A 24166-nucleotide genomic window follows, 5' to 3' on the forward strand; every position below is an offset into this window, starting at 1 on the left:
AATGGAGCTCTTTGGTCCCACCTCATTGACATCCTGAGAGTTGACTTCTTTACATAAGTGACCTTATAGTTCTCAATAAATTGGGATAGTTAATATTTATTTAGTCAGTAGGTTAAGTGTTTTACTAAAATCACTATATCTTCTTAATGAGTCTGAGGTAAACTAATATTCCCATTCTACAGATGAGTAAACTGATGCTTCCCAAGGTTACAGAGCTAGTAGTGGTGGAGTGGTGAAGCCAAGGTACTAATCCAGGCAGTCCAAATCCAGGCAGTCCAACTACAGGTAAGAAGAATAGGTTTTACCTACTTCAATAAAACTCATCTTTGAAGGTCGTAGTATCTGTAGGACTTTCAAGACAGAAAAAAGTTACAACAATTAGGCTAACACAGCAACTACCTCTTAACTCTGTCCAGCTCTGGCTGGTCAAACTATAATTTATCGTTCAATATGGCCTGAGAAGTCTGCCACTTGAAATCCTGCAAAGAATGCACAGATGAACATTTGTGCAATTTCTGGGTTCCAGGCAAGTCTTGGTTCATATTTAGTACTAAAACTCATTAGAGACACAGTCTCAATGCCTCTGCTAACAACCCTCCCTATTCGTTGGTCTTTATGTGTTTTAGTGTGTGTGTGTATGTGTGTGTGTGTGTGTGTGTGTAAGTTTATTTATTTTCAAGAGAGAGAGCAAGCAGGGGAGGGGAAGAGAGAAGGAGAGAGAATCCCAAGCAGGCTCCACACTGTCAACACAGAGCCTGACGCAGGGCTTGATCCCACAAACCCTGAGATCATGGCCTGAGCTGAAATCAAGAGCCAGACACTCACCTGACTGAGCCATCCAGGTGCCCCGCATTGGTCCTGATGTTTAAGAAACAATGCTTCAATTGATCAATCATCAATAAGATGGAATGAAATATGTCTAAAATAGAATCTGAGTCTTTGTACTTATTAAATGTCAAATTTTAATAAATTGGCTTATGCAATAGTTTTGAAATATAGCTTTAAGATATAAACATTCATTCTCATCTCACAAAAATGTTATAGACTAGACTGATCCTGATTTTGTTTACTTTCTTTAGTTATAAAAGTCAAAATTCATCAAGGCACAAAAATATTTAAGAATACACTGATGAAAATGAAATATAACAAATAGTAGGCTGTGTGCTTGAATAGAAGCACAGGGGCCAGAATATGTAACTGTAAATACGGGCACTTTTTTAAAACCTAGGGTCCTCTTCCCAATAATAAGAGACTGAAAACAGAGACTCTTCAGCCTCTGCCAGATGCTAAGGAGGAATTCAGGCCCTGGGGAGATCCGAGGAACAGAGGTATGAATGTCTTCTACTCTGTCTCTTTTCTTGTACCAGTGACAATGATTCATTCTCCTTCCTGGCAACAGAGAAGCATTTTCAATTCAACTGAAAAAAAAAAAAACATAATAACGTGTTTGATTGTGGGTTGTATTGTATTTTCTATTAGCATTTTGTGCTAAATAATTACCCTTTCAGTTTCTGGTGTATTTTTGGGTAGACTGTTTTTCTGTGATTACAGAAGAATGTCAAAGCCAAAACTAGGCATATGATATATGAAATATATGATAGCTCTAGAATTGGTAAAGATTGGGGAACTCTGTCACATTGCTCTTTAGGGATATTTAATGGGGAAAATTCTCATGAATTTACAAGGAACTATAAATACTTGTTTAATAAAAAAGTGTATTTTCATTGTTTAATGAAAAAGTGTATAATCCTAGTGAAAAGTATAAAACAAGCCCTTTCCCTGAAAGGTCTAGTAATAATGATTGAGAAGTTATGGACAGAAGGAATTTCAAGATCTTCTGATTCAATAGGCAATTACCATCACTTAAGGAAAAGTAAGGCCCGGAAAATTCTAGTAATTTGCTCAAGTTCATGCAGCTATTTCCCAGCAGTGCCTAAATGAATATCAAAATAATGCAGTCCCCTAAAACCATGTTTTCCAAATTTCTTATTGGTGTCTCCCTTTCTGCTTTGGCTGTCAGGAAGCCTAGGGTTAAGTTGTATCTTAGTTACATCTTCCTTTAGCTCAGCTTTTCTGGTATGCTTATTCTCTACCACCATCAACCCCCTCTTTTTCCCTTCTTGTCTTTGCATTTATCTCTGAAAGTTCATTTAACAGTGCTTTATTATTAAAAGCTATTTCTATCTGAAAATAGGTGAATTCCAGTTTATATTAGAATGCTTCCCAGAACATCAGTAGTGGTGTTCAATATCTAACTTCAGAAATAAGACACCTCCAGGCACCTGGGTGGCTCAGTCGGTTCAGCATCTGACTTCAGCTCAGGTCATGATCTTGTGGTTTGTGAGTTCGAGTCCCGTGTCAGGCTCTTTGCTGACAGCTCAGAGCCTGGAGCCTGCTTCGGATTCTGTGTCTCCCTCTCTCTCTGCCCCTCCCCCACTCATGCTCTGTCTCTCTCTGTCTCTCAAAAATAAATAAATGTTAAAAATTAAAAACAAAAAAAAAAAAGAAATGACACCTCCTTTATCCCTTCCTGTCATCTATGTCCCTTGTCCCTGCCCCAAACCAACAAAAACATTTCAAACTATCTGTTCCAATTTATCCATAGAATCTATCCTCTCAACCTTGCTGCCACTTCCCCACCAAGTTTCTGTCCCCTCCTTGCCTGCAATGAGGGTGAGAATCTGATGGATAAGGAAAAGTGAGGAACTTGCCCCAGAGGGAAGGACATGGGATGTCCAGGGGACCTGCTTCCCTCCCTCTCTGGGATCCTACCTGGGAGCCTTTGAGCAGAGTAAACTCTGAACAAGTGTCTGTTGTCTGACAGGAGCTGGAAGGGGCAATAACTTCATGAGTGAGAACCAACTGTGGCTTTAAGCTACCAAGATCTCAGGATTAGATTGTTCCTGCAGCAGACTTAGTCTGTGTTGACTCCTATTACAAGAGTGATTCTAACTCTTGGGTGAGAACCACTCAGAATCCTATACAAACTAGGGACTGTCTCCCTAGATGAACAGACACTCAGGATTTTCCAGGATATTCCCAAGGGTTCTTGAGTCCCCTAAAGCTTATCGGTGGTCTCCATGTTAAAAACTCTTAATCTAGAACCTTCTCCTCTGCTCAGAACCACCTTTTCCTTGATAGCTTATCTTACAGTTCTCCATTGCTTCTGATAGCACTTGTTGGCTACATTAGAAAGACTTTGGCGTAAAATACACTGCTCTAACGTGTTAAAATGAAATGCCCAAAATATTAGTCTAGAAAGAGGGTATTAGACAAATGGATGAGGCATTTTCAAGATGAAAATTACACTGTTAAAAAAGCATTGTGCTACATCATTATTTAAACAAAGCTGCTTTGCTCCCCACAAGACCTTGAAACGGAACGCATATACCTTCTCAAAATTCTGCCAAGCTTTAATATGGTGGGTTCTTTAATATTAAAAACTTTATATTATACTAATAAAAACATTTATAAGGAAACATTTTTGAAGGACAATTGTTCTGTGCTAGAAACAATCCTGCCCATTCTGTTAGCCGGACAAACGTGCCCATTTACATGGCGGCAGACACACACTGCAGACGCCGCTGCCCACGCCGTTCCCTCCGAGTTCCGCCCGCCCAACCTCCCCTGTGCTCTAATCAGAAAGGCAAACGGAGTCGTTTGAGTGCCTTTGCCCTGTGCGGTCATATCCGTTCGGCGAGCAGATGTTCCTCTTGCCTAGGTACTAAGTGCCTACCCATGAAAATACTTGGGGAGAATATTTAAAACCCGGCCACTCAAATTTGTTCCTAAAATAAAGCTACTTTTACAAACCAGTAACCAGATAATGATCCAGTGCTTTTTAAAATCATTGCTTCTTGTCTCTTCCTGCTCTGGTTCTTACCCAACAACTAAACCAACAAAAACTGTCTTTAGTTCTGTCTCCCCTTCGAGCTATCGGAAGCCAAATACCCATTTTATGTTTCCTTTTCTTTTTCCTTTTTTTCTTTTTGAAGCATTTATTGTTTAGTATGTGCTAGGCACCGTGCTAGTGCTCAGTCCTGGGCCCTGCCCCTTGGGTCTCCGGTTCTATCACCGGGGAAAAGACAGACTGTGGAGCAAGAGAGCCGTGATCTCTTCAGACCAACACTAGGGCTTGCAGCTGGTCACGGCTCCAGCCAATGGGCTGTGGTGGGAGAGAATCAGAAACAATCCCTGCAAGATCTGGTCTTGGCGAGACACGAAAGGGGGCTCCCTAGGTATTGAGCCGGGCTGTTTCTCCCAGGACACAGCTCACCACGAGTGCGGTAGGATCTGGGTGTGCCCCTTTCGTACTAGGGTTACATCCGTCTGGTACAGCCAAGTCGTCCACACCCATTTGTAAATGGAGGGCCTGAAGTGTTTTGTTCTGAAATCCTATGGCTAAAGCCTGTGTTACAATGAAAAATTCCTAGTTGAATCTTTACTCTTAAAAATTATTGTTCTTTTAGCAGAGGGGAAAGGAAAGGATGAATAACTCAAAATAATTGCAGGCGACAGCCCTTGCTACTCAAGGTCTCTTGACTACTAGTACTAGAAATATCTTGTGAAAAAGAAATCGCTTGGGTCCAAGCATGCTCAAGTTGAAAGAACTGTTTTAGTAGTAAACTATATTACCTACTGTCAACTTCTGGCTTGGTGGCTTTGTGATAGTTTCAAAGTCTTACAAACGCTTGATAAAAGAAAAAATGGCTATTCCCATTGAATTTGTGGATAACAATGAATAGCCCCAGGAATATCCCGGAAATTTGAAAGACAAGTAACATTAGCATGGTAATAATACTCAGGGTGAGGTGGGGGGTAGCAAATGATCCTTTCCACCTATCATGGCATTCTGTTGCTTCGATAGCACTTACGACAATATCATCATTAGGTATTTGTGTGATTCCTTGTTCAGTCTGTACACCTCGTGACACTTTTAGCTTTATGTCAGGGGACATAATTAATTTTTTCACCTTTTCATATTTTCTGCCTAGCGCAGTAGCTGACATATTGCATGGAGTTCCAAGATATTTTTTAACATGTCAGTGTACTGTACTCCTATCCATGTATATACACAGACGATGAACACAGCAAAAAGCTTGTCAGGATTTGAAGAGATTTATGGGAAATAATTTAAGTTGTCCTAGTTGCAGTCAGTGAGTTCATGCTGCACAGCAGTGTAGGCTGCTTATGCCATCTCGTCCCACTCCCTCAGTTATAGAGACGCTGGCATATCCCGACCTGCGACGGAGAGTGAAGACAGATAGGAAAACACTCAAGCAATAATCCTATGTAACTCCACTGTCATTTGAAAAGTGAGAATGCATTTTAATTACATAGGCACACAGAAATATAAATGCCAATCATATGCACAAACGGTGAGGACATAGGTTCGGTTCTCCAAATTACACGCGCAAGGAGCTAGAATGCATACACACGCACAATGCTACAATGCCATGGCATCCCGAGGACATGCTGCGTGTGTCACTTTGGGCGAGTTATATAAAGGTCCCTGAGTTTTAGTTCCTTTATCTGTGAAATGATATCTACCTCTTTGAGTTAAAATAAGAATTAAAGCTGACATCTTATTTATGTTTTGTCTCTTCTTTGTTCCTTGTTTACAGCCTTGTTTGGATTATTACCCTATTTTATCTTCACTGTTGGCTCACTAGCTGTGCCTCTTGGTGTGTGCACGCGTGTGTTTTACTGGTTGCTCTGTGATTTACGATACACATCTTCGACTTATCACGCTCTGCCTTAAAATAAAGTCATACCACTTGGTGAATCGTGTAAGGATCATACAACAGTACCCCTCCATTTCTCTCTTCCTGTCCTTGTTGCTACTGCTGTCATATATTTTAATTCTACATTTTATGAGTTTTTAATTTGATCCCATTTTGGCCAAAGAACATATTTTGTAAGATATAAATTCTTATTGACATGTGTTTTATGGCCAAGCATATGATCTTTATTGGTAAATATCCCAAGTGCCCTTCCAAAGAAGAATGTGCATTTCTGTTTTAGGGTGGAATGTTCTATAAATGTTGAATAGGTCAAATTAGTTGATAGTGTTGTTCACATCTTCTATATACTTACTAGCTTTTTGGCCTCCTTCTATTGATTACTGTGAGAAGGGTGCTATGTGGGTTTATCTGTTTCTCCTTTCAGTTCTATCAATTTTTGCTTCATGTATTTTGAAGCTCTGTTTTTAGATACATAAATGCTTGGATTATTTTGACCTCTTGAAGAATTAACCACTTTATCATTATGAAATAACCTCCATTATAACTGGTAATACTTTTTATTCTAATATCTACTTTGTCTGATATTAATATGCCTATTCCAACTTTCTTTTGATTGATGTTAATGTGTATAACTCATTCCATCCTATTACGTGTATAGGTGTATACGAATCTTGATAATTACAGTGGATTTCTTATAGGCATCATAGCGTTGGGTCTTACTTTTTTATCTTATCACACAATCTCTGCCTTTAACTCAAGTGTTTAGTTCATTTTATACTTACTGTGATTATTGATACAGTTCTGTTTAAATCTACCATTTTCTATTGATTTTTCTGTCTCATCCCTTGGTTTTTTGTTCCTTTTTTCTGCCCTGTTTTGTGTATCTTTCATGATTCCATTTAATGTCTTTTGTAAGCTCATATTAGCTGTACCTCTTTGTTTTCTTTTTTAAAGTTTGCTTTACAGATTAGAGTGTATATCTTCAATTTATCACAATCTGCCTTCAAGTACTGTAACACCTCTGCAGGTATAAGAACCTCCTAACAGTACACTATTTCTTCTCTGCTAGTATCTATGCTATTGCTGCGATATATCTTAGTTCTACATTTGACATATATATGCCCTATAATACAATATATACTTATTTTTGCTTTAAACCATCAACTATCCATTCATTTTAAAAATAAGAAAACATTTTTACTATTTACTCACTTATTTCAGTGTTTTTCATTCTATCCAGATTTCCATCTGTTTTCATTTTCCTTCTGCCTGTAGGACTTGCTTTAACTTTTCTTGTAGTGGAGGCCTGCTGTTTGAAGAATTCTTACAGCTTTGTGTGTCTGAAAAGTTCTTTATTTCACCTCCACTTCTGTAAGAGATCTTCCCCGACTACAGAATTCTAGATTGAGAGGTTTTGTTTCTGTTAGCATTTTAAAGATGTCCATCTGTTTTCTTCTGGCTTGCAAAAAAGTTCCTTTTTTTTTTCTTGTCTTTTCTTTCTCTTTCTCTTTCTTTCTTTCTTTCTTTCTTTCTTTCTTTCTTTCTTTCTTTCTTTCTTTCTTTCTTCCTATTTGTTTTTGAAAGAGAGCACCTGAGCAAGGGGGAGGAGCAGAGGGAGATTGAGAGTGACAGCATGTAGCCGGATGTGCAGCTCAATCCCATGACACTGGGATCATGAACTGAGCTGAAATCAAGAGTCCCAACACTCAACCAAGTGAGCACCCAGGGGCCTCTGATGTGAATTTTCCTATATTTCTAATCTAAGAATCTTTGGACATATGTGTCCTCTGCTTTTAAGATTTTTACCAATGTTTTTTCAAGTTTGATGATGATATGCCTTGGTCTGGTTTTCTTTATATTTATTCTACTTGGGGTTTGTTCAATTTCTTGAACCTATGGGTTTATATTTTTCATCATATTTGGAAAATTTTTCTGTAATTTCTTCAAACATATTTTCTGTCCTCCCTTCTTTCTCCTCTCCTTCTGGCACTCCAATTACAAGTTGTAGAAGGCAAAATAATGGCTCCCTAAAGAGGCCTACATCCCAGCCCCCAGCATCTGCGAATGTGTTAGGTTACATGGCAAAGGGGACCTTAAAAAGGGAGATGATCCTGTCTTATCTTGGCAGGCCCACTGTAATCACAAAGGTCCTTAAAAGTGGAAAAGGGAGCATGAGAGAAAGAGCAGTGCGATGTGAGGCTCTGACTCACTGTTGCTGGTTTGGGGATGGAGGAAGGAGACCATGAGCCAACAACTAGAAGCTGGGAAAGGCCAAGAAAAGGATTCTTCTCCAGAGCCTCCAAAAAGAAATGCAGCTCTGTCAACACCAGTGAGACCCTCATTGGACCTCTAACCTACAGGACTGTAAAATAATAAATTTGTGTTGCTTTAAGCTACTGAGTTTGTGGTAGTTTGTTACAGCAGCCATAGCAAACTAATACAAACATATAGCAGACTGATATTGTCCCACAGGGACCATGCACTCTATTTTCTTCAGTATGTGCTGTATCTGGGATAGCGCATATTACTTCAAATTCACTCATCTTGTCTTTTGCAGTGCCAAATGTTATGAATTCCATCCAGTGTATTTTTCTTTTCAGATACAGTATTTTTTTATTTCTTGAAGAATATATATACACATACACACACATAGTTTATTTCTTGGATATATCTATTCATTCGCATCTGCCCTCGTATGTTCACGTTTTCATTTATACTCTTCAGCAAGTCTGTATTTACATAATTGTCCTTAGGTCCTTGTCTGCCAATTTCTTCATCTCTGTCATTTCCAGGGCTATTTCTATTGATTGGTTTTTTTCCTTAGTTATGGGTCATCTCCTCCTACTAGGAATTATTGATTGGACGCCAACCATTGTGAATTTTATGTTTACTGCTGGATCTTGTATTCTTTTATAAAGTGTTGAATTCTGTTCTAGCATGCAATTCAGTTATTTGCAGATCAGTTTGATTCTTCTGAGGCTTTTTTGGGCTTTGCTAGGGTAGGTCCAGAGAAGCCTTTACTCTAGGGTTAATTTAACCTGATAAACATGTGACCCTTCCAAGGCCTCTGTGAAATATCCTGTATATGATAAGGTTTCTCCCTCCTGACTGACAGAAGAATGAACTATTCTAGCTTTGTGCGAACCCTGGGAATTGTAGGTCTACTGATTTCCAATTATTGTTTCCCTTGTTTTGAGGAGTTTTACCACATGCATGCAGAGGTAATTACTAAACCAAAGACTTGAAAGAATCTCATTACAGATGTGCCTAGCTTTCTCTCTGTACCTCTATCCTCTATTATAATATGCATGACAGACTCTCTCTTCTTTGAACTCCAGTTTTATCTCAACTCCCCAAGATCTTCAGGCTCTGTTTGGCCTATCCATTTCTGCGCTGCAGCCTAGAAAGTGCCTGAGGCAGTAAGCTGGGGCAGTAGTCAAGACCATGTCTTTCTTTCTCTTTTCTAAGGAATCCTGCTCGGCCTCCTGTCCCGTGTCTTCAAACAGTGCTTGCCCCACATATTGTGTCTGGTTTTCTAGTCGTTTTCAGCAGAAGAGAATTTCCATAGCAGTTAATGCTTCGGGGAGAGAAATGAACGTGTATTAAAAGAATTAAATAATACAGAAAAATGCCTAGTGAGAAGGCGTTCAATGAGTGATTATATTAATCAATGAATTATTTGAAATATTTTCAATAATAATAGTAATAATATCAGCTAAGTTTAATTATACTCTTGCCAGGCATGAAACGATATAGCATTTTACATCTGATATCTTATTTAATCCCTATGCAGTTGGATAATGCTGTTGGCACCATTTAATAGGTAAGAAAACAGAAGCAAAGGGAGTGAAGCAACTTGCCTGAGGCCACACAGTGAGTAGCAGAGTCAGAATCTGAACCGTAATATACCTCCAAAACATCAGCTCGATGACCTCAAGTATAGTGCCTGTTAGTTTGCGGAAGAATATGTAGAGTGAGTCAAGATGGTAAAATAACACGACTGACTTCTGGAACCAACAAACCAGAATTTATATCTTCAGGTGAGGATTATTTTCCAAATTATTATCTTGAAAGGACACAAACTTATATTAACAATGTTCATAACACAGGGCCTCCCACTCAAAATGAACTGATAAGCCACAAACACAACAAAATTTTTAACCCAAATAGTGTTCCTTGCTCTTAACGGAAAATAATAACCAGCTTATCCATCCACCCATATATATACCCATATATTCACCAGTCTTGTATCCAACTAGTTTTGACTGCTTCCAAAATAATCAAAGTTATCCTCAAAAGGTGAAGATATCCATCATTTCATCAAGCCTATTTTTTAAATTTTTTAAATTTTTTTTTTTTTCAACGTTTTTTATTTATTTTTGGGACAGAGAGAGACAGAGCATGAACGGGGGAGGGGCAGAGAGAGAGGGAGACACAGAATCGGAAACAGGCTCCAGGCTCCGAGCCATCAGCCCAGAGCCTGACGCGGGGCTCGAACTCACGGACCGCGAGATCGTGACCTGGCTGAAGTCGGACGCTTAACCGACTGCGCCACCCAGGCGCCCCTCATCAAGCCTATTTTTAAAAATGGGTCACAAATTCTCTAGTTAACTCCAAGCCAAGTGTTGCAAACATGTCCTAAAGATGGCAGCATTGTTAGAATAATAATATAGCCTCACAAGGAATTTTTTTCAAGGAACACTTAGTTGATCTTTAATATTTATTTAAACTACTATTGACATTATTTTATGATCATACTTTGTTTTTTTATTTGTTTAATATTTTTAAATTCTAGTTAATTAATATATAGCGTTATATTTGTTTCAGGAGTAGAATTTAGTGATTCATCACTTACATTTAACACCCAGTGCTCATCACAAGTGCCCTCCTTAATGCCCATCACCCACTTAGCCCGTCTCTCCACCCACCTTCCAATGGCCATACTTTGGATACAATTCCAGATTTACTCCAAGAAATCAACTAGGTAGGAAATGCATTCCTTTATAAGAGAATTCATAATGATTTTTCTTTAAAAATCATTTCAATTTTACAACCACAATAACTACCTGTATTTATTTCTCTGGAGATACATCTATTATAAAAGATCAGATATTCCTGTGCCAGTAGGCTGCATATCCAAATATTGGAAAATAATCTTAGTCCTTGATAGTCAAAGTGTGGTCCACGAGCCAGCACCTTTAGAATTACAGTAAAACCTTGGTTTGTGAGCATAATTCATTCTGGAAACATTCTAGTAATCCAAAGCATTCGTATATCAAAGCAAATTTCAAGGACCATTGGCTCAGTTGTGATCATGTAACATTCGGTATCACATACTACTCATACTGCAACACATCGCTCATTTATCAAGTTAAAATTTATTAGAAATGTTTGCTTATCTTGTGGAACACTCGCAGAATAAGTTACTCGCAGTCTAAGGTTTTACTGTAATTACCTATAAGCTCCCTAGGAACAGAGAATCTCAGCCCCACTCCAAACCTCCTGAATTAGAAAATCTGCATTAACAAGATTTCCAGGTGATTTGTATGCAGGCTAAAATTTAAGAAACAGCTCCAGCTGACCCTGTGAAGGGACAACATAAGTTATAATGCCAGTGAAACACTAATGAAGATAAGGAAATGTTTATCGGATGGAATAGTCAGTGATGACTATCTTTATTAAGGAGAAAGTTAATTCTACAGTTAAGTTTTAGGAATGTAAATCTTCAAGAGAACTTCAGCCAAATTCAGTTAGCCAGAGATGAATATCAAAAAATTAACTAAACCATAAAACTCCTAGAAGAAAACATGAGTACTAAGCTCCTTGACTTCAAATGTGGTGATAAGTTTTTGGATCAAACTCCAAAAGCAGAGGCACCAAAGCAAAAATGAACAAGCGAGATGACAAACCTTCTGCACATCAGCGGAAACCATCAACGAAATGAAAAGGCAACCTACTGAATAGAAGAAAATATTTGCAAATCACATATCTAAGGGGCTAATATCCAAAATATATGAAGAAGTCATAAAAATAGCAAAAACAAAAAACAAAAAACCACCCACAGTTAAAAATGAACAGGGGATCTGAACAGACATTTTTCCAAAGAAGACATATAAATTGCCAACAGGGACATAAAAAGGTGCTCAACATCACTCCTCATTGGGGAAATGGAATCAGAATCACGAGATGCCACCTCACACCTGTTAGAATGGCTATTATAATCCAATTAAAAAAGAAGACATGAATAGACATTTTTCCTAAAAAAGACGTACAGAGAAGGCCAACAGGCACATGAAAAGGCGCTCATCATCATTTATCATCTGGGAGATGCAAATCAAAACTACAATGAGATACCTCACTTGTCAGAATGGCTAAAATCAACACAGGAAACAACAGATGTTGGCAAGGATGTGGAGAAAGGGGAACCCTCATGCACCGTGGGAATGCGAACTGGTGCAGCCCAAGTATACATTGAATGATGAATGGATAAAGAAGATGTGGTATGTATGTGTATACACACACACACACAATGGAATATTATTTATCCATAAGAAGAATGAAATCTTGTCACTTGCAATGGCATGGATAGAGCTAGAGAGTATTATGCTAAGCGAATTAAGTCAGAGAAAGACAAATACCATGATTTCATTCATATGTGGAATTTAAGGAGGGAAAATGAGCAAAGGGAAGAGAGAGAGAGAGGCAAACCAAGGAACAGACTCTTAATTGTTATGATGATTACCAGAAGGGAGATGGGGGGAGGGAGGGGCAATGGATTAAACAGGTGATGGGAATTGAGAAGTATGTTGTGGTAAGTACCGGGTGCTGTATGGAAGTGTTGAATCACTATATTCTACACCTGAAACTAATATTACACAGTATGTTAACTAACTTTAAGGAATTTAAATTAAAAAAAAAGAAGAGATTATGTAAGGGGCAGCTGGGTGGATCAGTCAGTTAAGCATCTGACTTCATCTCAGGTCATGATCTCATGGTTCATGGGTTCTAGCCCTGAGTTGGGCTCTGTGCTGACAGCTCGGAGCCTGGAGCCTACTTCAGATTCTGTGTATCCCACTCTCTCTGCCCCTTCCTCTCTTGCATTGTCTCTCTCTCAAAAAAAAATAAACATTAAAAAAAAAAATTTTAAGATTATATGAGAAATGGCTATCAAAAAGACAAGAAATAGTAAGTGTTGGTGGATGTGAAGAGAAGGGAACTCTTGTGCACTGTTAGTGGGAATGCAAACTGGTGCAGCCAGTACGGAAAACAGTATGGAGGTTCCTCAAAAAATTAAAAATAGAACTTCCCTACGACCCAGCAATTGCACTTCCAGGTATTTGTTCAAAGAAAACAGAAATATTAACTCAAAAAGATATCTGCATCCCCATGTTCATTGAAGCATTATTTATAATGAAGATAACAACCTAAATGTCTACTGATGGATGAATGGATAAAGAAAATGTGGTATATATATACAGATGGAATATTGTTCAGCCATAAAAAGAAGGAAATCTTACCATTTGTGACAATGTGGATGGACCTTGAGGGCATTATGTGATGTGAAATAAGTCAGAGAAAGACAAATACCATTATGATTTCACTTATATCTCGAATCTTAAAACACAAAAGAAAACTGGGGTGCCTGGGTGGCTCAGTCGGTTAAGCAGCCAACTTCAGCTCACGTCATGATCTCATGGTTTGTTGGCTCACAAGCCCCGTGTTGGGCTCTCTGCTCTCAGTGAAGAGCCCGCTTCAGATCCTCTGTCCCCCACTCTCTCTGACCCTCCCTTGCGTGTGCTCTCTCTCTCTCAAAAATGAACATGAAAACAAAACAAAAGAAAACAAAACAAGAAAACAAAAGAGCTCATAGATGGAACAGATTGGTGATGGCCAGAGGCAGGAGTAGGCGTAGGAGAAATGAGTGAAGTAGGTCGAAAGGTACAGACTTCCAATTATGAAATAAGTTATGGGGAAATAATGTATAGCATAGTGACTATAGTTAATAATACTGTATTGCATATTTGCAAGTTGCTAAGAGATCAGATCTCAAAAGTTCTCATCACAAGAAAAAAATTTCGTCTGTAAGTATGTAAGGTGATGAATATTAAGTAGACATTATGGTGATCATTTTGCAACGTATACAAACATCAGGTCCTTATCCTATACACCTGAAACTAATATAATGTTATATACCAATTATACCTCAGTAAAGTAAAAATATTAAGTAACTTGTAAAACAAATTGAATCCTTCTCATCTGAAAACACTGCTAAGCTTTGAGGGGTAGTCCTATTGCAAAACCAGGCCTGTCTTCGGGACACAGAAAGGCCCTGGGCCTCAGGGAAGTGAAAACAGCCCAGAGACCCCAGGAGAAACCTTGCAGAATAGGAGGCCATGGAGCAAATGAGGTGGAAAACAGCTGTGACATCTATTTCTTTCCTTCTAGAGTTCCCAACTTTCCCATTTGGAATAAACTGAGAAATTCTGCGTCAGATAGAACTTCCTGTAAAAATTTTAAATTGCTTCAATCTGAGTTTAACAGCCACCCCGCTTTCATGTCTTACTAAATCATCTTAAGGTTACATCTGGAGTTCACTAAGAAAAAGTACAATAAAAACGGGTTTTAGAGGTTTCTCAGATTTATTTAATATTTCGACCGAGAGCAGATAAATCACAACTCAGAACTCCAGCAAGAAACAATACCTTGAAGCTACACTCACGAGGAAGCAAGTTAAATATACTGAACCACCAGAGACACGACACATACCATTTCAAAACAGGCATGAGACTCTTACTTATTACGATTCTCCAGATCCAGCAGAAATGTAGCCAAGTAGAATTCACTCAACATTGAAGGCTGGAGACCATCCACACTAGCATTCGAGAAAAGGGTTCTCAGGAATGAAAATGCATTCTGTTACTATTTGAGTAAGATGTGTTAGCCTAATTAGACACAGCTATCAACTGAAGACAACAGCCATGTTTTTGTACCCATTCTAGCCCTCTTACCTAGAACATTCTGCAGTGGGCTCTTTCGGTGCCTGGCCTTAAAGGGCACTGACTGCCTCAAGGAGGCTTTCCTATCCCCACGACCTGGGTAGTTATGAGGTAGTACGGTGCCTACTGACACAGGGCACCCAAAAAATATTTGTTGAAACACACACACACACACACACACACACACACACAAAACAAGCCAAGCTCATAAATACAGAAAACAGATTGGTGGTTGCCAGCAGTGGGGATGGGGTGGGGGGTGGGAGAAATGAGTGAAGGGGTCAAAAGGTACAAACTTTCAGTTATAAAATTGATAAGTTATGGTGAAGTAATTACAGCATGGAGACTACAGTTGACAATATTTGCAAGTTGCTCAGAGAACAGCTCTTAAAAGTTACCACAGGAAAAAACTTTCTTTGGCAACTATGTAAGGTGATAGGCTTGTGCAAGGTATACAAATGTCAAATCATCATGTACACTCGAAACTATTATACAGTCGACCCTCCAACAGGAGTTTGAACTGTGCAGGTCCACTTAAAATGCAGATTTTTTTAGACCACAGTACTGTAAACGTATTCTCTCTTCTTTGTGATTTTCTCAGTGCTTTTTTTTTCCTCTAGCTTACATTGCGAGAATACAGTACGTAATACATATAAGATACAAAATTTGTGTCAATCAACTGTTCATGTTCTCAGTAAGGTTTCCAGTCAACAGTAGGCTATTGGTAGTTAAGTTCTGGGGAGTCAAAAGATACAATTATATGAGTTTTCGACTGTGTGGGGATTGGTGCTCCCAATCCCTGCGTTGGGCAAGGGTCAACTGTTATACCCCCAAGGAAAAAAGTATTTGTTGAGTGTATACAGTAATCGAAGACTCAGTTTTTAGCATTTCTTTTTCAGGTTTCCAACAGAACAACTGCCCTCGTCTTCTCTGACAAACACACCGTTTCCACCGTGACCCACAGTGAGATCTGAGAGTATTTCAGGTACATAAACCGAGAGTTCAGCACACCACCATATTGATTTACAACAGTATACGCCCCTATTACTGGAGGTGGAAATCCCAGTGGGAAACTTCTGAAGTCTAATGGTATTAAACCCAAGTTCAAACATAGAAATGAGCTTAAGACTTTTCCCTTTAAAACTGTGGGTTCTCACCTCTTTTTAAAAGGAAATATTAAAATTAAAATTCTTTTTAAATGTTTAAATGTTTAGTTTTGAGAGAGAGCAGGGGAGGGGCAGAGAGAGAGGGGGCAGAGGATCTGAGGCAGACTCCGGGCTGACAGCAGAGAAGTCGATGCGGGGCTGGAACCCAGGAACCACGAGATCATGAGCTGAGCTGAAGTCAGACGCTTAACTGACTGAGCCACCCAGGTGCCCCTAAAATTAAAATTCTAACTCAAGGATTCTCACATCTTAGTTTTTGTAATTGTTATTATTAAAGTATAATAAACATACAGTGTTTTATTAGTTTCAGGTGTACAATATGATTCAACCATTCTAGCTATACATTATTCAGTGCTCATCAAGATAAGTGTACCCTTAATCCTTTTCACAGATTTCACCCCTCCCCCCACCAACCTCCCCTCTGGCAACCACCAGTTTGTTCTCTGTATATAACAGTATGTTTTTGGCCTCTTGTTTATTAATTTGTTTTGTTTCTTAAATTCCACAGATGAGTGAAATCGTATGGTGTTTGTCTTTCTCTGATTTATTTCACTTATCATAATACCCTCTAGGTCCATCCATGTGGTTGCAAAGGGCAAGATTTCATTCTTTTTCTATTATATATATGAGAGACTTGAACATCCGTTATCTCAAGAAGATTAAAGAATTGTGCTTTTAAATTATCTTTTTATTATAAAAGACAGGCTCCTTGTAGGAAATCTGTAAATGACAAAAACAGAAAAGGAAAAATCACCTATGTGTGAACACTGTTAGTATTTAGTGTATTTCCTTTCAGTCCTTTTTCTATGTACCCAAAATTGGAACTGTCCTAAATATAGTCATGTATCCTGTTGTTATTTTTTCACTAAAAAATGAGTCCTTAGCACTTCCTAAAATTTACAAAATACTTGCTCATAAAAATATTTTTAGTGTGCACAATAAAAAGTAAAGAACTCCCACCCCATCCCAAACCTTAGCTGTAACAACTTGGAAGTGCTAGGTGCGTGTGTCCTTACGTTTTTCTCTATAGTAAGCATTTTGCCATATTATTAAATGTTCTGCAAAAAATGCTCCCAAAGATTGCATTATATTCTACCTTATAAATATGCAATATTTGAACCATTTTCCTAAATGAAACAATTTTTGTATGAAAGCAACTGCATTTCCTTAGATTGTATTTCTAGAAGTGGAATGACAAGGTCAGAACGTACGAACATTTTCCAGACTCTTGGTCCTACAAACAGGTGGTCCCAGTTCACACTCCCCTCAGCAGCGTATCAGCGTGCCTACCTTACAAACGTAGTTTTGATGAAGATTAGTATCAATCCACTTAAATGATGTTTGACAGACACATTATGACACTGTATTACAATCATTTGTAAGGGCTGCTTGTCAGTGTAACTAGACCGTGAGCCAGAAGACCAAGTTTATGTCTTTTTTACCTTTATACTTCTACAGACCAGCATCATACACAAAACCATCTGAATGTCTGCTATGTGTCAGATCTCATTCTATACCTGGAGATACAGCTCTAATGCATGTTACATTCTAGTGGAGATACACAAGAAAATAAACAGGGATAACTTATAGTACGCCAGGGAACAAATACTTTGGTCAAAACCAAATCGGGGTTGGGGCACTTGAGTGGCTCAGTTGGTTAAGCGTCTGACTCCTGATTTCGGCTCAGGTCACGATCCCACGTTTCATGAGTTCAAGCCCCACACAGAGCTCTGTGCTGGCAGTGCAGAGCCTTCTTGGGATTCTCTCTCTCTTTCGCCCTCCCTGCCCCTCTCCTGCTCACACTGTCTCTGTCTCTCTGAAACTAAACAAATAAACTTAAAAAAAAATCGGAGAAAAATTAGGAAACTGGAGGCAAAAATGGAGAGAGGATTTGCCCTATTTTATTATATAGGGCAGTGAGAAAAGGCCTCATTTGAGAAGGTGGCATTTAAGCACATATTTGAAGAAAGAAGCATGCTGTGTGGGTATGTGGTGGGAAGAGTATTTCAGGCAGTGCAAAGGCCCAGAGAGCATCCTTAGGATGTATGAAAAGCAGAAAGGCCAGTCTGGCTGGAACAGTGACGGAGAGAATAGTAGAAAATGGGGTCAGAGAGATAGTGCAGAAATGCATCATGGAGAATTTGTAAGCCTTGTCAGATTTTGTCTGTTACTCTATATGAGATGGGAAGCTATTAGGAAGGCTTTGAGAAATTACACGATTGGATATATTTTCAAAAAAATCACAAGCTACTGTGTTGAAATAGACTGTGGACTAGGATTATGGGGGAAACCAGTTAAGAAGCTACTTTGGAAAAGCAATTGATATAATGATGGCTGACATTAAAATAATAGTTGAGTTGAATGGATTCTAAATATATTTTGAAAGTAGAGTCAGAGGATCTTGCTAAGGTATTGAATTGTCCATTGTATGAGAAATGCAGAGGAACCAGGCTTGAAGTCAAGATTTGAGCCAACTGAAAAAATGAAGGTGCCACTTACTGAAAATATTACAAGAGACTTTCTGAAGGCAAGGTGAAGAAATTGGGAATTTTGATTCTAAGTTCTCTTCTCTAAGGCCTTTAGATGATGCAAGTTTCATACCAATTTAGCCATTTGCATGGCCACCATGTTAAACTAAAATTAATCCTCAGAATCACATAATTTTTATCAACCTGGGTAAGACTTTTTGATGACTCAAGAACATTTTTAAGGGTTGACTTGTTCTCTAATGTTCAGAATGTTGATTGTAGATTTGAGAGATGAAGTCCAGTTCAAATTATTTTTAAAATGAGAAATTTACATATTCAAGGTAACACTAACTAGTTATAGCCTCAAGTTATAGCTCAAGACCTAATTATACACGAATGCATTTTTTTAAGAACTAAGCTAGAATTTCTTTCCCTCTCCTCCAACAACAAAAACCAGGCACCATAGATGCTCCCTGACTTATGACGGTTCAACTTACAATGTTTGGACTTTACGATGGTGCAAAAGAAATACACATTCAGTAGAAACCATACTTCAAAATTTGAATTTTGGTATTTTCTCCAAGCTAGCGATCTGTGGTAGGCAACACTCTTGTACTGCTTAGGCAGTAGCAGTGAGCAGCAGCTCCTATTAGATGCAAACACAAAAGTAAACGAATATACTTAAACCACTCTGTACCTGATAAAACCATTCTGTTTTTCACTCTCGGTACAGCAGTCGATAACATACATGGGACATTCAACACTTGTTATAAATCGTCTTTGTATTAAATGATTTTGCCCAACCGTAGGATAATGTAAGTGTTCTGAGCATGTTAAAGGTAGATTAGGCTAAGCTGTGATGTTCGGTAGGTTAGGTATAGTACATGTGTTTTCAACTTATGTATTTTCAACTCACAATGGGTTTACTGGGACATAAATCATCACAAGTTGAGGAAGATCTTATTTTGTTGTACACTACAAAGATACTTTAAAATATTAAAGAAATTAGAATTACTTTATGTTAGCACTGTCCAAAAAGAACTGTGAAATGGAAATGTTTTATATCTACACTGTATTACATGATAGCCACTAGCCACATGTTAGCTACTGAGCACACGAAAAGGTGGCTAATGCAACTGAGGAACTGAGTTTTCAATTTAATTAACTTACGTGTAAATAGCCCCATGTCACAAGTGGCTACCATATGGTAAAGCACAGCACTATACTGTTATATCCTCTTGATGTAATTTTTAGTGAACACAAAACTCTGGAAATTGGCTGTGTACTTTTTAAATTATAAGAAGATTCCTTAATGTAGGAGTATTCTCCCATCTGTGTAGAACAGAGGAAATATATGCTATAAACTTGTATGTATATATGTATGTTTGTGTCCATATACACACCAAATATCTGTAAGAATACATCATAAGTTTGTAGTATTAGTTGCCTCTGGGAAAGGAAAATGGGTAAGTAGGGGTCACAGTTGGAAGCGAGAATGTTCCCTGTATATGTTTGAACATCCTTAATTTTAAACACTTTTAAAGTTTAAGAGAGAAAGAGAGAGAGCGCACAGGCATGTGAGTGGGCGAGGGGTACAGACAGGGAGAGAATCCCAAGCAGTGCAGAGCCCATGCAGGGCTCCATCTCACAAACCGTGAGATCATGACTTGAAATCAAGAGTTGGACACTTAACTGATTGAGCCACCCAGGCGCCCCTGAACCTTCTTAAATTTTGTATCATATAAATGGTTTATCTATTCAAATACAATTTTAGGGTATTTTTTAAATTTTTGATTAATGCTAATCTACATACCTTTCCCTAAATATCTTTCCTGTATGGTTCCAATCGATGACTGACAGTTGAACTAAGTATTATTACCTTCTGGGTAGGTCTCTAAGATGGCCTATAAGTAATATTTGAAAATATATCCCCTTAAGGGGCTTAAGATTGTCTCTCTCTCTCTCCCTCTCCCTCTGTCCCTTTCCCCCCTCCTCTCCCATGTGCACTGTCTCTAAAAAATAAAATTAATTTTTTAAATATTTTTGAGAGAGAGAGAGAGAGAGAGAGAGAGAGAGAGGCAGAGAGAGAGGGACACACAGAAACAGGCTCCAGGCTCCGAGCTGTCAGCACAGAGACCTACGTGGGGCTCGAACCCACAGACAGTGAGATCATGACCTGAGCCGAAGTCGGACGCCTAACCAACCAAGACATCCAGATGCCCCTCTAAGAAATAAAATAAAGGGGCGCCTGGGTGGCTCAGTCGGTTAGGCGTCCAACTTTGGCTCCATGATCTTGTGGTTTGTGAGTTCAAGCCCCGTGTCAGCTCTGTGCTGACAGGTCAGAGCCTGGAGCCTGCTTCGGATTCTGTCTCCTCTTTCTGCCCCTCCCATGCTCATGCTCTGTCTCTCAATAATAAATAAACGTTAAATAAAAAAATAAGTAAGTAATCTCAGCAGTGACAGCCAATTCTTCAGCTTCTGTAAAATGTCAATGTTCCACCCCAACCCCACCTCACTGATCCCCCTGTTCCAAGCAGTCCAAATTAGATGTGGCTTGTTCTGACTCCTATTACCTCATTGGCTTATTTTATAATAAAATGATTGTTTTGCTTCTGCTTTCTATACAGTGCTACTCCTCTTGGGCTCATCTGCTCACCAGTGACTTGTAAAGAGCCAAATTTTGAGTTCAAATTCGACCTCTGACCTTTACCAGCTGCATACCCTCAGACATTACAGATCTAACTGGATCTCAGTTTCCTCATCTGCATCTCTACTTCACTGGCTCTTTGTAGTGATTAGATGGCTTAGTACATGTATAATGGTACCTGATATTAAAGAACTCAAAGTATCCTTTGATAGTTATCATAATACCAACAGACATGTTTTAAGTCTATTTTAAAGCCTCTACAAGCCCTTAAAGATACAGATACAATTCTTCATTTTGCTATGCAAATTCTGAATTATTGTGTTTCTATTTTTAATAAATTTTGATTTTGGGGAGGGACATATGCCCTTCAAAATACATTACTTTCAGTATTACTTTGGTTTAGTTTCTTGTGAAAAAGAAAATAGTCCCAATTCCTATATTAGGATTAGCATAGAATTCAACATGGACCCCAGTGCGGGCTGGCTCTAGGCTGCAGCTTTTGGTGTTTTTGTGTTTTGTATTTTTTCCTCTAAATATGTTATATAGACACTTCTCAAAAGAAAGAACCTAGTTAACATGTTTACATAATCTAGTTTTGTCAAAATGGAATGATACTATGTACCAATAAGGGATAGAACTTTTTGGGTTTGTGCTTTATCAAACACATAATATCCTAACAGTATAGTAACAGCAGTTCTCTTCGAGGCGCCTGGGGGGGTTCCGTTGGTTAAGCATCTGACTTCAGCTCAGGTTATGATCTCACGGTTTGTGAGTTTGAATCCCGCATCAGTCTCTGCACAAGTGCAGAGCCTGCTTGGGATTCTCTCTCCCCAGCCCCCCTCTTTTTCTGCTCTTCCCCCACTTATGCACCCTCTCTTTCTAAATAAATAAACTTATAAAACTAAGTTTTTTTTATGCTGAAAAATGATTATAAAATGATTTAAGAGTTGTTACACTTTAGTTTTGTAAAACCAGGAAATTTACAAACTAACAAGCATACTCAATGATTAATAAATTGTTCAAAAATGCAGGCATTTAAAAAATTTATTTTTGAGAGAGAGAGCCACCCAGGCACCAATATGCAGGCATTTTTAAGGTAAAATATATCATTCTACACTTTACAATTTAGTTCTTACTACATGAGGTAAAAAAGGATTTATGTTGACAAAAACATTTATTTATCAGGAGAAAAAAATCCCAAACTAGTAAGTGAACTGCTCTTACTTGCCATGTGACATTTGTTAAGGAAAAAGCATCCTGAGGGACCAGGACCATCTTAATCTGCCAGCAAAATCAGACAGATGAAATACAATAGAAACAAAAATTTTCTTTTCCATAAAACCAAGTCTAGGGATGCTAGTAAACTTAGTGCAAATATAAAGGCTGCCAGAACCATCTTCCATATAAATGCCTTCCAAATTTCCATTTCAGACACAGGGATGAGGGATTTAGGGGAGACAATCTTTGAATCAACATTTTACCTTCAATTCTTTGCTTCACTGACTTCTGACAGTTTGGCAAATTAGGGGTCATCACATTTAGAAGAGATGCCAAAGCCTGACAAATGCAATCTAAGAAAGACAGTATAAATTCTAAATGCCTGTGTAATTTTCTGTAGTTCCCAGCATTCTACCTCAAAAAGTCATCAGATTTAAAACTTAAGTCATTTCCTTTAGATGGTACAATTTTAGCAAAAAGCTTTTTTCAAATTATGGGATAATTAAGGTAACACTAAAATTCATATACCCGAAATTCAAGTCTTACGCCATTTTGTTATTCTGGGTTACTTGGTGTGTGAGTAGGAAGATGTATGGCAGAGATTAACTTTGTTTTTGAAAAAAATTTGAAAAATTTCCAATCTAATCCTATCTCAGTTTCTTCAGTACATGTTCAGAAATCTCCGTCCTTGGAATTAGGTATTATTATTGGCCACCAAGATGGCCACTTAAAAATAAGTTTCCATCCCTCATGCTCCCACTGCCCTGGTCTAAAAAATGTGCCACCTTACCTAGTTTGGTGCCTGCTATTTACAGGTGATTAGAGATCCACTCTCAGCCGGAGCTGAAAACAAGCAATCTTCACCTTTGAGTTCCTAAATGCAGCTTAATACAAGTAGGAGTCCCAGGTCCATGACTGCCCTCTTCACTGTCCAACGTTACTTTCGCAATTATTCTACCACAGAAGCTATTTCCCTTGAATACACTGAGATTTACATGCTTAAATATTCAAATGGTATGCATCAGGTCAGGACTCAAAAGTATTAATTTGGAAAACACAGAAACAAGAAACCTGAACTTGATATTCTATTTATTTATTTAATTTATTTATGAGAGGAAGAGAAACAGAGCACGAACAGGGGAGGGGCAGAGAGAGTAGGAGACACAGAAACCGAAGCAGGCTCCAGGCTCTGAGCTGTCAGCACAGAGCCTGATGCAGGGCTCGAACTCAGACACCGCGAGATCATGACCTGAAGTCAGACGCTTAACTGACTGAGCCACCCAGGCGCCCCTATTTATAAGTTTGTTTTTATTTATTTTGAGAGGAGATACAGAGCAAGTGGGGGAGGGGCAGGGGGAGAGGGAGACAGAATCTCAAGCAGGCTCTGCACCATCACGCAGAGCCTGAGGGGGTCAAGCTCAGGAACCAGGAGATATGACCTGAGCCGAGGTCAAGAGTCCATGCTTAACCGACTGAGCCACCCAGGTGCCCCTTCTCTTATTTTTAAAGGCCCAGGGGCTCCTAGCTGGCTCAGTTAAGTGTCTGACTTTGGCTTAGGTTATGAGCTCACAGTTTGTGAGTTTGAGCCCCACACTGGGCTCACTGCTGTCAGCACAGAGCCCACTTCAGATCCTCAGTCTCCCTATCTCTCTGCCCTTCCCCACTCTCTTTCATGCACTCTCTTTCAAAAAAAAAAAGAAAAGAAAAAGAAAAAGGTCCAAATTCCCTGGTTTTAAAATTCAAATTTGACTCTAGTTTAAAAGGAAAAAAAAAAAAAAAAGCAGTGATAGCATACATTTCCTGATTCCATAGAAATACTCAAATTCATAGATAATGCTGTACTTCTTTATGTCAAATTTTGTTAAACAAACTTTACAAGATCAGTGCAGAACAGAGCTGGAAAGAAATGACAGAAACAGAAGCCTTC

Source organism: Panthera tigris, chromosome B1 (genome assembly GCF_018350195.1).
Source record: "Panthera tigris isolate Pti1 chromosome B1, P.tigris_Pti1_mat1.1, whole genome shotgun sequence".
Taxonomy (NCBI): Eukaryota; Metazoa; Chordata; class Mammalia; order Carnivora; family Felidae; genus Panthera; species Panthera tigris.